Below are 14,356 nucleotides of genomic sequence, written 5' to 3'. Positions count from 1 at the left end.
GACTGATTAAAATTCAAATAAATTGAGCTGAAGCCAATCAGAAAAACTTTTGAGATGACACATCTGTTGCTAAGGAAAGAGCTCTTGTAAAGGGTCAGGAAAGGAAACACTTCGTTCATTAGATACAGAAATAAAGTTTTAATCAATTAATCAAAACAAACAAAAAGAGCAAAAACTCAAGTTTTTGAGAATGTTGTACATTCAGCCATAGACTGTTTCATCCCAATATAAGTTCTAGAAACAGATGTACCTGAAGCACTGAGAATAAAATCTATGGAAACACCCTGTGTGACAATTAGTGACAAATTATGCCTCTGTGCTGTGATAGCTGGGGAGTTATTTAAGGGACAACAAATCATCTAAAGAGAAGGTAAATTGTCGTGCTATGGAGAATACTTGATTCTTGACAGTACTGGGTGACAGAGCTTCACTTAAAAAGCTTCTTATTGCTTCAGGATTCTTCTCCAGTTTCCTAGACTCCCAGATGGACAACTCAGCCCAAAAGCTGGGAATCCCTGGCACTGTATTATATTTACAGAACATCAGTGGGGAACTCTGGTGTCCTCTAGCTGGAGAGGGATGGAAGAGATGTCATAGGTAATGGTTACTGGAAGCAGTGGACTGTAAGGGGGGGGGGGGGTACCTTTTCCTAATCCCCACCGTACTAAATATGACCTGAGACTGGAGTGGACCGCTGGGGATACACCTCATTTGAGGAATCAAGGTGATGCATAGGGTGGAGTAAATTGGGCAAAGCTTATTTTACTGGGGGCAATAGAGATAATAACCTGCAGGAGGGCTTTACCATAACTTTCCTCATGTCATAACATTATGAAAGTTCTCCTCATGTCATAAATTATTGCAGTTCTGATTCTAAGAATTTATTTTGATGCTCACCATTGAGAAACCTGAAAGTTAACACACTCTGGCCCTCATGTTTCTGGACATACAGTGCCGTAGGAAGGAAAATTAAGCCATACATAGAAAGGGCTAGAATCTGAATACTTTCAATAAAGAGAGAACTGTCAGTGAGGCAGACCACCAGATGGTGAGTTCACTGTTATTATCAGTCATGACACATATACTCTGGGCAGATTGTCTATACTGTTGTGCTAATGTCTTATCCACTGCTGGATAAGATATCCACCCACTGCTGCCTTCACAAATCATGAGAGAAAAAACTCTACACATTACTGATTATCTGATCATATACGAGGGCTTTGAACATCCTCTACCACTGACTTCTAGATCACTTAGAAGAGACCCACAGCAGTTTTGCCCTAAAATTGTTAAGAAATACACTTCCTGGAGGCAAAGGAATGGTCCAGATGAGAGTTCTACAGTATCAGTCTCTGCTGAGAGTCTGGTCCTATGATTTAGGCTTGTCATCTCCTCCTCAGAGGTCAAAACAAATATAATTTCTCTATGACTGCCCTTTGCTGGCTGTCATACTCTTTGGTTTTTATAAGTTGCTCAATGAATATATGGTAAACTCAAAGACAATTTACAGAAAAATATCTTAAATGTCATAACAGCACTTTCAAACTAAGGTGTTGCTCAGCAACTTATGATATTGCTTAGTTCTAGAATGCTGATTGGTTCTCCTCATGAGATTACCAAATTGGGAGACGTTAGAAAATACTTTCATTTCCCTTTCCCTGTGACAAGAGAGATGTTCCTATCCAGACACTACTCATGGTCTCCTGTTTTCTTCCTATACTCTAGCTTCCTTAGTCTGAGGGGATTTCTGAGGGCACCTGAGTGAGTTCTTTTCGGTGACATCAAATGGTGAGGAGCCACTGTACTAGTCAGAGTTCAGTCTGTAAATAGAAGTCCCTATAGACACTTTAAACAGAATCGTTTGTTACAATTCTCCTGTATTACAAGGACTTATACCTTTAAAGTGTTAGGAAGACTGGAGGAGCAAAAGTCAGTGTGTACCCCTAAATCCAGGAGGTCAGGAAACTGTCTCCTCTAGAGCCCCAAGGAAAGGACTGTCTTGGAAACACAAGGCTGTTGCCAAGACTCCTGTGTGTGAAACTCTTATGTCTACCACATGAGATAGCTTCAACCTACCTGCCACTTCCCAAATCTCATAATACTAACTTTTACTGGCAGCATGTAGACCACGTTCAGATCTTGCACAAAAAGAGCCTGAGAAATGTAATACTCTTACTTCTATTACTTGTGATACAGACAAGACATAGAAGCTAATGGGAATTTTTCCTTAAATTACTAAATGCAAATATGTACACCTTATCTCTGGTTCCTTCACAGTACCAAACCTAGAACCAGAGGAGTATTTGGGGGTAATAGGTAAGTAAGGCCTGGAAATGAGATAAGTTTCACATGGAACCCAAGGCCACAAGTGTGTATATGTGTATGTGTATGTGTATGTGTATGTGTATGTGTTGGGGCAGGGGAGGTTGGTAATTTAGGACCCACATCTCAGAATATTTCCCTGCCATCCAACCAGTTTCCATTGTTATGATTTGAACATCTATAGTCAGGTTGTTTTATAGTACCCAAGTTCTGTTCTAAAAGGCACAAGCTGAACTCGATAACTGAGAAATTCTAAAGGAATAGATTCACCACAGAAGACTAAGAGTGTTTGCCTTCAACAGCTGTCCCCACATGACCAATTAATGGTTTGACTCCTTACTCAGAACCTCCTCCTGATTTTAGACATTCTGGCACCTTGTTTTCAGAAGTCATTTCCAACTCCACATGCCATCTTTCCCACTCCATATCCAGCACAAATCCCAGAAATGTAGGACATTCCAATGCAAAGTTGTTTCCATCTTCTGAAAATGTGCCTGCCCTCACCTGTGAATCCTCCTTTCACCTCTTCTTCCAGGAATAGAAAGTGATTTTACTCCACAGTCCAGGTAAGAAAGTCAAGAAATGGCATTCTTAAATATTATTCTCTATTGCATGAGATCTAAAGTGTGGAATTTATTTAATTCCGAATGATCTTATAGAATACAGGTGTGTTTGCATACATATACCTATATTGTGTGTGTTTGGGGGAAGGAGAGCTGGAAAAGTCTTCATTTTTAATTGGTCAGATTAATATATATTTTTGCTTAACAATTACCTGTTGAAGATGTTTTGTTTAAGGAATTTGGTCAGCAATTAGGGCCAGAAGTTGGCTGTAGGTCAGCCACTGCGAGGTGACAGACCCAGCATCATTTACTTTGCAAGGCTCAGAGGTTTCTATGAATATATTTGTCAGGTTGGATGTGGCCAATTTGGTTGTAAGGCAGGGTTGTGTTGGACAATAGGGAGGGGTATATGGGTAAGATGTGGAGAGGAGTGCAGGTGGTAAATTCAAGCCTGGAGGAGGTGTCGGTAGTGGTGGTGGAAACAAAATGAGGAACAGAATATGTTGTGGAGGTGTTAGGTGGAAAGCAAAGCTGTAATCCAGTACATTTAGCAGTGAAAACAGCATGGAGAGGTCCCTGATCACGGAGTTCAGCAGGTCAAACTGGGGGTATTGTGAGGAAGTACTTATGTAACTAGGATGGTTTAGAATACATTGTTTGGCTTCATTGACATAAAGATGAAATGCTGTTTAGTCCTTCCAGGCAGATGGCAGGGGACTTATGGTTTACAAGCATTTTGCTAAAGGTTAGCTTTCTGAGGCAAGTGCTTAGCTCTTTCAGAAAAAAAAAAAAGTACTCTCTTGGGTCCTCATTGTCAATCATTTGGAGGCATGTTTGCAAATAAGCCTCCAGGTTGACAGTTAATATAATCATTTCCCTCCTTGTGTGGGAAAAAATGAGAGGAAAAAATTCCAATGTCCCACAAGTTTGGGGCACATTGTCTTCCTTGTTGTTCTCTTGGGTTGTGGTGTGGCCATCTGAGGTAAAATCATCTCCAACAGTAAGCTCTCAGGAAAGGGTGATGTTGTCTGTGGAGTTGGTGTGCTTGGGAGTGGTGGAGGCCAACCTGGCGGAGGGTGGCCTTTCCATGAAGAGATCAATGAAGGGTATAAGTGTCAGGCTGGTGCTGAATTCTGAGTATATGTGCTAGAGGCCTGGCCCAGGATGGAACCACAGGTATGGGCTCTACTGCTACATGAGCAGTCTCAGTGAGCTCCATTGGATCAGCAGGGGTGTACCTTGCAAAGGAGAATGCAGTGTCCATGACCTCATTTTGTGGGGACTCCATTAATAATATATATTCTCGAGGGGCACCTGGTTGGCTCAGTCAGTTAAGTGTTCAACTTCAGCTCAGGTCATTATCTCACAGTTTGTGGGTTTGAGCCCTGAATTGGGCTCTGGGATGACAGCTTAGAGCCTGGGGCCTGCTTCAGATTCTGTGTCTCCCTCTCTCTCAGCTCCTCCCCAGCTCTCTCTCTCTTTCTCCCTCTCTCTCAAAAATAAATAAACATTAAAGAAATTTAAAAATACTCAACAAAATACTATCCAACTGGATCCAACAATACATTAAAATAATTACTCACCAAGACCAAGTGAGATTTATACCTGGGATGTAGGGCTGGTTCAATACCCACAAAACAATCAATGTGATACATCACGTTAATAAAAGAAAGAACAATAACCACATGATCCTCTCAATAGATGCAGAGAAAGCATTTGGCAAAATACAGCATCCTTTCTTCATAAAAGTCCTCAAGAATGTAGGGATAGAAGGATCATACCTCAAGATCATATACGGAAGACCCACCACTAATATCATTCTCAATGGGGAAAAAATGAGAGCTTTCCCCCTAAGGTCAGGAAAACGACAGGAATGTCCACTCTCACCACTGTTATTCAACATAGTACTGGAAGTCCTAGCTTCAGCAATCAGACAATACAAAGGAATAAAAGACATCCAAATTGACAAGGAGAAAGTCAAACTTTCACTCTTTGCAGATGCCATGACACTCTATATGGAACATCCAAAAGACTGCACCACAAAACTACTAGAACTGATCCATGAATAAAGCGAATGTGCAGGATATAAAAATCAATGCACAGAAATCAGTTGCATTCCTATACAACAATAATGAAACAACAGAAAGAGAAATCAAGGAATCAATCCCATTTACAATTGCACCAAAAGCCATAAAATACCTAGGAATAACCCTAACCAAAAAGGTTAAAAAATATATATACACCAAAAACTATAGAAAGCTTATGAAAAAAAAAATTGAAGATGACACATGCACACACACACACACACACACACACACACACACACACACACAAATAGAAAATATTCCATGTTCATGGATTGGAAGAACAAACATTGTTAAAATGTTGATACTACCAAAGCAATCTACATATTCAATGCAATCCTTATCAAAATAACACCAACATTCTTCACAGAGCTAGAACAAATAATCCTAAAATTTGTATGGAACCAGAAAAGACCCCTAATAGCCAAAGCTATATTGAAAAAGAAAACTGAACCTGGAGGCATCACACTCCCAGACTTCAAGATGTATTACAAAGCTGTAATCATCAATACAGCATGGTACTGGCACAGAAACAGACATTCAGATCAATGAAACAGAATACAGAACCCAGAAATTGACCTACAAACATATGGCCAACTAATCTTTGAAAAAAGCAGGAAAGAATATCCAATGGAATAAGGACAGTCTCTTCAGCAAATGGTGCTGGAAAAACTGGACAGCGACATGCAGAAAAATGAACCTGGACCATTTTCTTACACCATACACAAAAATATACTCAAAATGGATGAACGACATAAACATAAGATAGGAAGCCATAAAAATCCTAGAGGAGAAAGCAGGCAAAAACCTCTTTGACCTCAGCCACAGTAAATTCTTACTCAATACGTCTCTGGAGGCAAGGGAAACAAAGGCAAAAATGAACTATTGGGACCTTATCAAAATAAAAAGCTTCTGCACAGCGACAGAAACAGTCAGCAAAACTAAAAGGCAACCAATGGAATGGCAGAAAATATTTGCAAATGACATATCAGATAAAGCATTAGTATCCAAAATCTATAAAGAACTTATCAAACTCAACACCCTAAAAACAAATAATCCAGTGAAGAAATGGTCAAAAGACATGAATAGATACTTTTCCAAATAAGACATCCAGATAGCTAGCAAACATATGAAAAAATGCTCAACATCACTCATCATCAGGGAAATACAAATTAAAACCGCAATGAGATACCACCTAACACCAGCCAGAATGGCTTACATTGACAACTCAGGCAACAACAGATGTGGGCAATGATGCAGAGAAAGAGGCTCTCTTTTGCACTGCTGGTGGGAATGCAAATGGGTGCAGGCACTCTGGAAAACAGTGTGGAGGTTCCAAAAAAAATTAAAAATAGAACTACCCTATGACCCAGCAATTGTGCCATGATATTTATCCAAGGGATCCAGGTGTGCTGTTTCAGAGGGGCACATGCCCCCCAATGTTCATAGCAGCGCTGGCGACAATAGCCAAAGTATGGAAAGAGCCCAAATTCCCACCAACAGATGAATGGATAAAGAAGATGTAGTATATATACACAATGGAAAACTACTCAGCAATCAAAAAGAATGAAATCTTGTCATTTGCAACTACGTGGATGGAACTGGAAGATATTATGCTAAGTGAAATTAGTCAGAGAAAAACAAATATCATATGACTTCACTCATATGAGGAATTTAAGATACAAAACAAAAACATAAGGGGAGGGAAGCAAAAATAATATAAAAACAAGGAGGGGGACAAAACACAAGAAACTCTTAAACAGAGAACAAACAGGGTTCCTGGAGGGGTTGTGGGTGGGGGGGATGGGCTAAATGGGTAAGGGGCATTAAAGAAGACACTTGTTGGGATGAGCACTGGGTGTTATACACAGGAGATGAATCACTGGAATCTACTCTTGAAATAATTATTGCACTATATGCTAACTAACATGGATGTAAATTAAAAATAAATAAATAACCACTAATCCTAAAGAAAGTTTTTTAATAAAAAATAATATAGAGTCTGAACACATTGATAAGCTAATTATAGGGACATTTATGGATGCCAGCTTTACAATCCAGGCCTCATCCATTAAACTTATAGTAAAAATATTAGAATACAAATTGACCAGCCAGATGGGTCTGATTTGGTCATGCTGGGAGAGCCTTTATGCTTGGGATATAATTTGAGAGTGGTATAAGGACAAACTGATTCATTTGGGCATCACTTCCATTGGTACCATTTAATGCAGAAGAAAGTGAACTTGGTCAGACTCTATGGCCAGAATCCATGACACACAGGCTGAAATCCTTCCAACCAGGCAGGCAAGTGCTTGATGCTCAGCCATCCTGTAGTGCAGTTGTGTCCCTGCTGAATGTGTTTCAGCACACTTCCTGAGAGAGTGTTAGACACACGGGGTCTAGTAGCAATCTCATTATCCTGCACTACATAGTAAGAGTAATAACCGCAACCAAAGAGTGTACTTGCATTTGAGTAGTTTGCGAGGCCTCCTTCAGGGTGTGCAATATGGATACGGAATGAGGGCAATGTATATACTTCCTTTGGAGCAAAAGATCCTTTACTTCTTCCTCTAAGGAGCTGCAGGGACCTCGCCCACTTATGCTGAGAGCAGCTGCTAGATCCTGAGGTTCCTATATGAAGTTCATTTTCTAATGTGGCTGTGCACTAGGTGCTTCTTTTCCTATCTCTGAGATCCATACAGTTCCACTAGTGGTTCCTGGAGCTATAATTTCAATCTTCTGCAAAATTTTCAATGAGTTTTATTTAATTAACCAGGCTTTATAACCTGAGTTGTGACGCAAACCCAGTGGCTTTAGAGTCATGGCTGGTACCGGGCCATCATCTGGGCCAATAAATCTGTATAATCATGATCTCCAACAAATTTGGTAGGGGTTTGTACCCTTGGACTCTGTATTAGAAGAGGATCATACTGCATAATTCACCCTTGATTGGCTTGCTGGGATGTAGAAGATGGTGAATGATCAGACAGCAAAAGGTGAAGGACACATTCATCTGGTGAGTAGATATGAATGGCATTCTCTCTGACATCATAGGAGTAGGGGTTTACAGGGAATTGGTATATTTTTATATTGTGTATGAAAATAGGCACCATTGTAAGAATTTTTTGGAAATTATTAAAAATTAGAATTGTTTTATTTTATCCCCCATTCCCTTTCTTTCTCCTTTTGACCCCTTTTCCTTTTCCTCCCTTTCTCTCCCCTTCCTTCCTCCCTTCCAAATCTTGCTTCCTTCCCTCATTCCTTCCATCTTTTCCTCCTCCCTTCTTCCCTTCTTTCTTTGACTCCATACATTCTTTTTCTATACCTGCTTCATATTTTTTTACTTAAAGGTCTTGTCCAGATGAGCATTTCAGAAGGCAGGGGGAATGTACATGATGGGGGTTGAAACCAGTCAATGAACACAGTACTGAGACAGATGCAATCACCCATCAATTCAGTGTGGGAAGGAAAAGAGAAACAGCCTAAGTCCAGAACAACTTGCTACAAAAAGTGATTATTCCCTCTAGAGGTTAGTGACCTCTTTAATCCATACCCTGCTTTTCCTAAAACCTCCATCTCTTTCATTCATTACCTATAAATAAATAGCAGGTAGAAAATATTATGGATGACACAATTCACACAGGATTAATTTTTTAAACTATAACTAAAACTCAACTATACAAATTCATTTGTCATTATGGAATGGAAACTTTGTCTACAGAAAAGTAAAGTTTACAGCTCGCTTCCCAGGCAAGGCTCAGATCCAGCAGATGACTCTTGTAGACTTATGCAAAGCAGCCTGGAGATGGCACCAACTATGGGAACAGGCCACTGCCTGGGTCACATCTGGGGATATCCATAGGCTCCTCTTTCCTACCCCATCTTTATCCTGGCCACCAGAAAATTGAAATGGCCCAACAGTGGATAGTGCAGACTGAGAAGTAAAGCTCTTAGACCCATGGAAGACAGAACCATCCTTAAATTGCCTTGGAATCATAAGGAACAAGAAAGAGGGGAGGGAGTAGAGACATGCAATAGGGTATGGAATAAACAGAAAACTTCAGCTAAATGGGGTAAAAAGGCTGATTTTAAACAAGTTGCAAGTGTTTTGATTGAAGGGGAAATGGAGGAGGTCTCAGAAATGACAATGTTACACTCACATTTCTAGAGTGAAAATACCTGATTTACTTCATGTCTTTTCAAAAATCTACGTGAATAATACACTAGAGTGTATTAATGCTAAGCAAAATAAGCCAATCAGAGAAAGATGACTATCGTATGATTTCACTCATATGTGGAATTTAAGAAAGGAAACAGATGAACATAGGAGAAAAGAAGGATAAATAAAATAAGGTAAAAACAGAGAAGGAGGCAAACCATAAGAGACTTAAATACAGAGAACAAACTGACAGTTGCTGGAAGGGTGGGGGTGGGGGATGGGCTAAATGGGTGATGGGTATTAAGGAGGGCACTTGTGATAAGCAGTGGGTGTTATATGTAAGTGATGAATCACTAAATTCTACTCCTGAAACCAATACTACAGTATATGTTAACTAATGTGAATTTAAATTTAAAAAAGAGAAAAGATCACATATTAATAATCTATGTTCCTACCTCAACAAACAGTCCATGTCATTTTCTATGTCACCCTCTATTCCTTTTGTTGTTGTTGTTGTTGCAAATGGCATGATTTTACTCTTTTTGATCCCTGAGTAACATTCCATTGTGTATGTATTTTCCATTCATTAGTTAATGGACATTTGAGCTCTTTCCATAATTTGGCTATTGTTAATAGCGTTGTTATAAACATTGGGGTGCATCTGCCCCTTATCCCTTTGGGCATGTATTGTCCATCATTCGGAAGATCTAGTCTTGGGTAGGAGCTTTAACAGCCCCTGGTGTGAGTCTTGATGGTGACCCCACATGAATGGTGGTGGCATGTTCCATTCATTTCTGCTTGCACCATGCCACACATGGATCATGCACAAGCATAATTATTAAACAACCAGTGCATCATTAAACAATCAGACACTGATTATACTGTCCTCGTGTGCGCCAGGTTGGTTTCAATAGCACTCCTTTCCTATTGCAGCTTGGGAGAATTTCTGTCAAGCTTCTGTGAAATTGATGTCATGTGTGGGGAAAGAAGTCCACATATCCAGCTACAGCACCTGTCTTTGCCATGGACAAGATGGCAAAGCAATGGATGGTCATAGCCAGCAGCTAGAAATTCATACCCGCTTTTATGCAGAGCTTGGTATGTGTGTCTGGAGACCAAGAGGGAAAGTCAACGTGACAATCAGATACTTAATCAAACTGCACAGACTCAGAACATCTGCTGTAAGCTGGCTCCCACCTAGCAAAGGTACAAAGATAAAGTTTCAAGCCAGGATGAATGTGCAACGGCTGGTGGTGAGATTAGAAGGAAGGGAGGTGATAGGGCTGCTGATGGCTCCCATCCCCACCCAGCCTGTTCAGACCTCAAATCTGAAATTGTAAGAATAGGTGTCACCAGGGATCCAGTACCAAAAAGCAAGAGACACTGGAGAAGAGATGGGACACTCAGACATACATTCTCTTTTTCTTTCGTGAAGGGTTTGGTACCTTGTTGTGAGTTTCCCTAAGAGAGAGGCCTGTTCTTTGGATAGTATTCAAGTTCTGGAGGCATCTTTCACCCCTGAAATCTAAGAAGGAAGGTGGCACTACCCACATGCTCAGCAAATGTTAAGGTAAGTGGCTTTGGCAAATTGGAGCAATATTGGTGCGGAAAGTCAGAGTCCATAGTCCATAAAAAAAACTGACTCTAAGATTGGCCCCAATGTGCCAGGGTGCATGCTAGGGTTTGAGGGAGCTCCACTATTCCTGACAAAGTTGTCTGCCATCTCTCTTACTTATTTTGTTTTATTGCTTCTCAGCCTACTACAGTGACAGCTGCCCAAGGTGCATGTGGAGCTTTTCATGCAAAATTATGTGCAACAGGAAAAGACTGAAAACAATCCAGGTACCCATTACAAGTGACTGGTTGAACAAATGGAGGACTGTCACACAATACAGCATAGTGCGGCTGTTAAAAGTAGCCAACGAGGGAAGGGACGTGAAGCAGAAGGTCTTCAGATAGAAGACTTTGGGCCATGCTCTACAGCTACTGGTAATGGGAGCAGCAGGAGCTGCAACGGAAGTCAGAAGCTAGAACTGGTTCCAGAATGAAAGTGCGGCAGTACTGGAGCAAAAGATAGAACTTACCCTGGAAAGGTGCCTAATTTCTCCAACCACTGTTGAATCCCTCCCCTTCCCGCCCTCCACCCCCTCCCCCCCCCCCCCCCCCCCGCATTGTTAATCTCTGCTTATTTAGATGTTTCTTCATGATCCCCATCTTCAGTCACCAATTTTGCTGAGGCCCTGAGGAGACTGAAGCATACTGGTCAGCAGCAAGTTTCCTACACTTGCCCCGTTCCACACAATTTATGAAAAGAAGAGGTTGGAAGTTAAAATCTGGGATGTTTTAGGACGCAACTCTGTACAGCCTCCCTCACTCCATAGTCGTTGAGCCTACTGAAATCCCCGTTCTTGACAAACCTGCCATCTACCGGTGACATGAGGAACTACAGTAGCCTGCTTCAGAGTGGCATGGAGGGTGGAATACAAGAACCTGAGAAGTTTGGCAGGGCAAGAGGCTGCAAATGCGGGGGGTGGGGGGGGGGGGTGAGTTGGTAGGTAGATAGCCATGCCTGGCTGTCTCTGTGAGTGCACCCTCTGGGGTCCTGGGAGGAGTGGAAGTGCATTAACACACATTCGTGATTTTACTGATTCCCCAAGTGCAGCATCGGCTCTGGTTTGCTAGTCAGCTGGTGTGAGTTTCACCCGTGCTTGTAGCTCTTCTTGGCACTTCACTCCTACGAGCTTACCCCCACAGTGGAATCAATTTATTGTAATTTTTATCATTTTCAAAAAATCATGGTTGCTCTTAGTGATTGTTTCTACACTTATGTAACTTTTTTGTAAAATTAAATTTAAAAGTGCATTAAACTTTTTTAAATGTGAGAGGAATTGGTTTTTCAGACATGTTTTGGATTCAGAGTCAGTGATTGGTCTGACAGTACTAACAGCTTTCAGACTGTAGGTCCGTCAGAGCTAGGAATTCCCCCAGTGCCCCATCCCTAAACGTTTGGGTATTTCAAGTACCACTCTGAAGAAGTTCTACTGCTTTTTAAAAAATTCTACTGACGTCTGGTAGCAAATCTATAATGTGAGGAGATTTTGCTAGGAAAGCTGCATCTGGACAAGAGTCCTTGAGGCAACTGCAGTTACTCTATTCTTGTGGCATGAACTTTAGGAATCACAATCTTCATTCCTCTCTCAATGACTATTCAATCCATAAGATCTCACTTTGCCACTGATTCTTTGCCTTCCTTGTCTAGATGACAATACTCTGCTCCCTATCATTTGATGGAACATTGTCACAGTCCTAAGCCCTAGAGGTCTCAGGAGAGCTTGCCACAATTCCATGTCCATTGTGTCCCCTGATGAGGCCAAAACGACACTGGATAAGGTAGGTAAGATGAGGAGAGTCATACATACCAAGGAGCCCTCCTAGCTGTTTCCTGACAGTTTATTCTCATATCACCTTCATCTTGATGGACCTGAGGTATCACAGAGGGACTCCAGTATAGTCATGAACACAGAAGAGCTTGTTTCTATTCCATCAGGGCTTGAGTTAATCCTCAGGCTATTTATACCTTGGAACACACCACTGTGGGGTGCAAGCTTCCCAGAGGTCAGGGTTGTTGACATGCTTCTATTTAGTCAGCTTCCTTCTGCACACATGGCCCCCTGTAGACCTCCATCCTTACTGATCCTGTAATGGGCAGCCTGAATTCATCATTTAAGCCTCAAATATTACTTTAAAGTGAGGGAACCATTCCTCCTCTCAAAGCCAATTATCTTCTAGTGTCAGAAAAATACATTTTCAAGAGGAACAAATACAAGAAATATTACTGTAAAACATTATTTCAAAGCCTCAGGCTTCTTCTAAACAGCAATAATGACAGTCACACTTTCTTGTCTGTTGTTGTTCCCAAGTTTAAAGGGTGATGGAGGAGGGGGACAGAGAAGGACCACACCCCCCTTCCCAAAGTGCCCATTGAACTTGTGAAGAGAGGCCACGCTCCACTTCTGAGCAGCAGCTCCCCATCAGTACTCTGGGGAAGCCATCTTCTGGGTGGGATCTTAGGGCTCTGCCAGTGCCGTCTCCTCTCCAATCAGAGAGAAGACCAAGAAGACTATGAAATGATATATTGGTATATCACCAGGATATGAGAATTGATTATTTTTCTTTCTTTTCCCGGAGAGAACTCTATATTTATAAGACCCATTGCTATGGGACTCCATGAAATAAATTATCTTTCTGGTGAGTTGACCTGACAATTCTCAAAAAAGGTTTCCATTAGGAGCCCCAAGAATAGGAGCTGATGGTCATCACCTGAATGTCTCCAAATTCTTAACAAGGCTTCTGACTCCTCTTGCATTACTCCTTTCTTGTCATTTCTCATCTCCTCTACTGTTGTAGTCTCCCTTTTTTCCACAACTCCACTCCCAATAATGAAACCTATACCTAAATAGGAATTTTATGTCATGATTATATTCTCACATTACCCTTTTAGGAATATTTTAACATGAGTAGTGCACGTATTATCCTTATCCTTATTTTAAAGCTAAGGAAATTGAAGCCCCAAAAAGAGACTTATCCAAAGTAAAGCTTATCCAAATTTATAGCAAAACCAGAGTTAAAATCTCAGACATCCTAAGCTCAGGGCTCCTTTTATCATACTGGCTGAAGGAGTCATGAATGACAGCAGCATTTGGAGGAAGAAACAGCTGAGTGAATCATGTGTTGAAGAAAAGCCCTTGAAGGCCTAATAGTGAGTGTGTCTCTGCTGCCCTCTGGTGACCATGTAGATGCATGACTCTCCTTTCCTTCTGTTCTCCCTCCCGCCCTCTCTGGGATCCTTGCCTGGTCCCAGATGCTTAGTCTCCTCAGTGCTTCCTGACTGTTTCTCCCACATGTCAACATATCCCTACACAAAATGGACATCCATAGTTCACATAATTCAGGACACAGTTCTTACTTCCAAACTGGTAGGCCCTTGAGAAAGCATATGTAAGGGTTTTTTGAGAAGAAATGCACAAAAATTTAAATAAGCTTCCTCAAGTTGGCAGTTACTACTACTGAGACTGACCATAAACAAAATGTATAAAATGGGTGCTAAAGACTCCTGGGAGAATCCCAACAATCTATATCGAGATGATACAGAATATGTGCAATGGGTAGAATATTTTCACACTGCAAATTTCGGTGTAAAAAATTTTCTGTGTTTACTTACTGATCCT

Source organism: Puma concolor, chromosome B2, assembly GCF_028749965.1.
Source record: "Puma concolor isolate L17-30 chromosome B2, mPumCon1.1.hap2, whole genome shotgun sequence".
NCBI classification, from domain to species: Eukaryota; Metazoa; Chordata; class Mammalia; order Carnivora; family Felidae; genus Puma; species Puma concolor.
Note: the sequence above shows the minus strand (reverse complement) of the source record.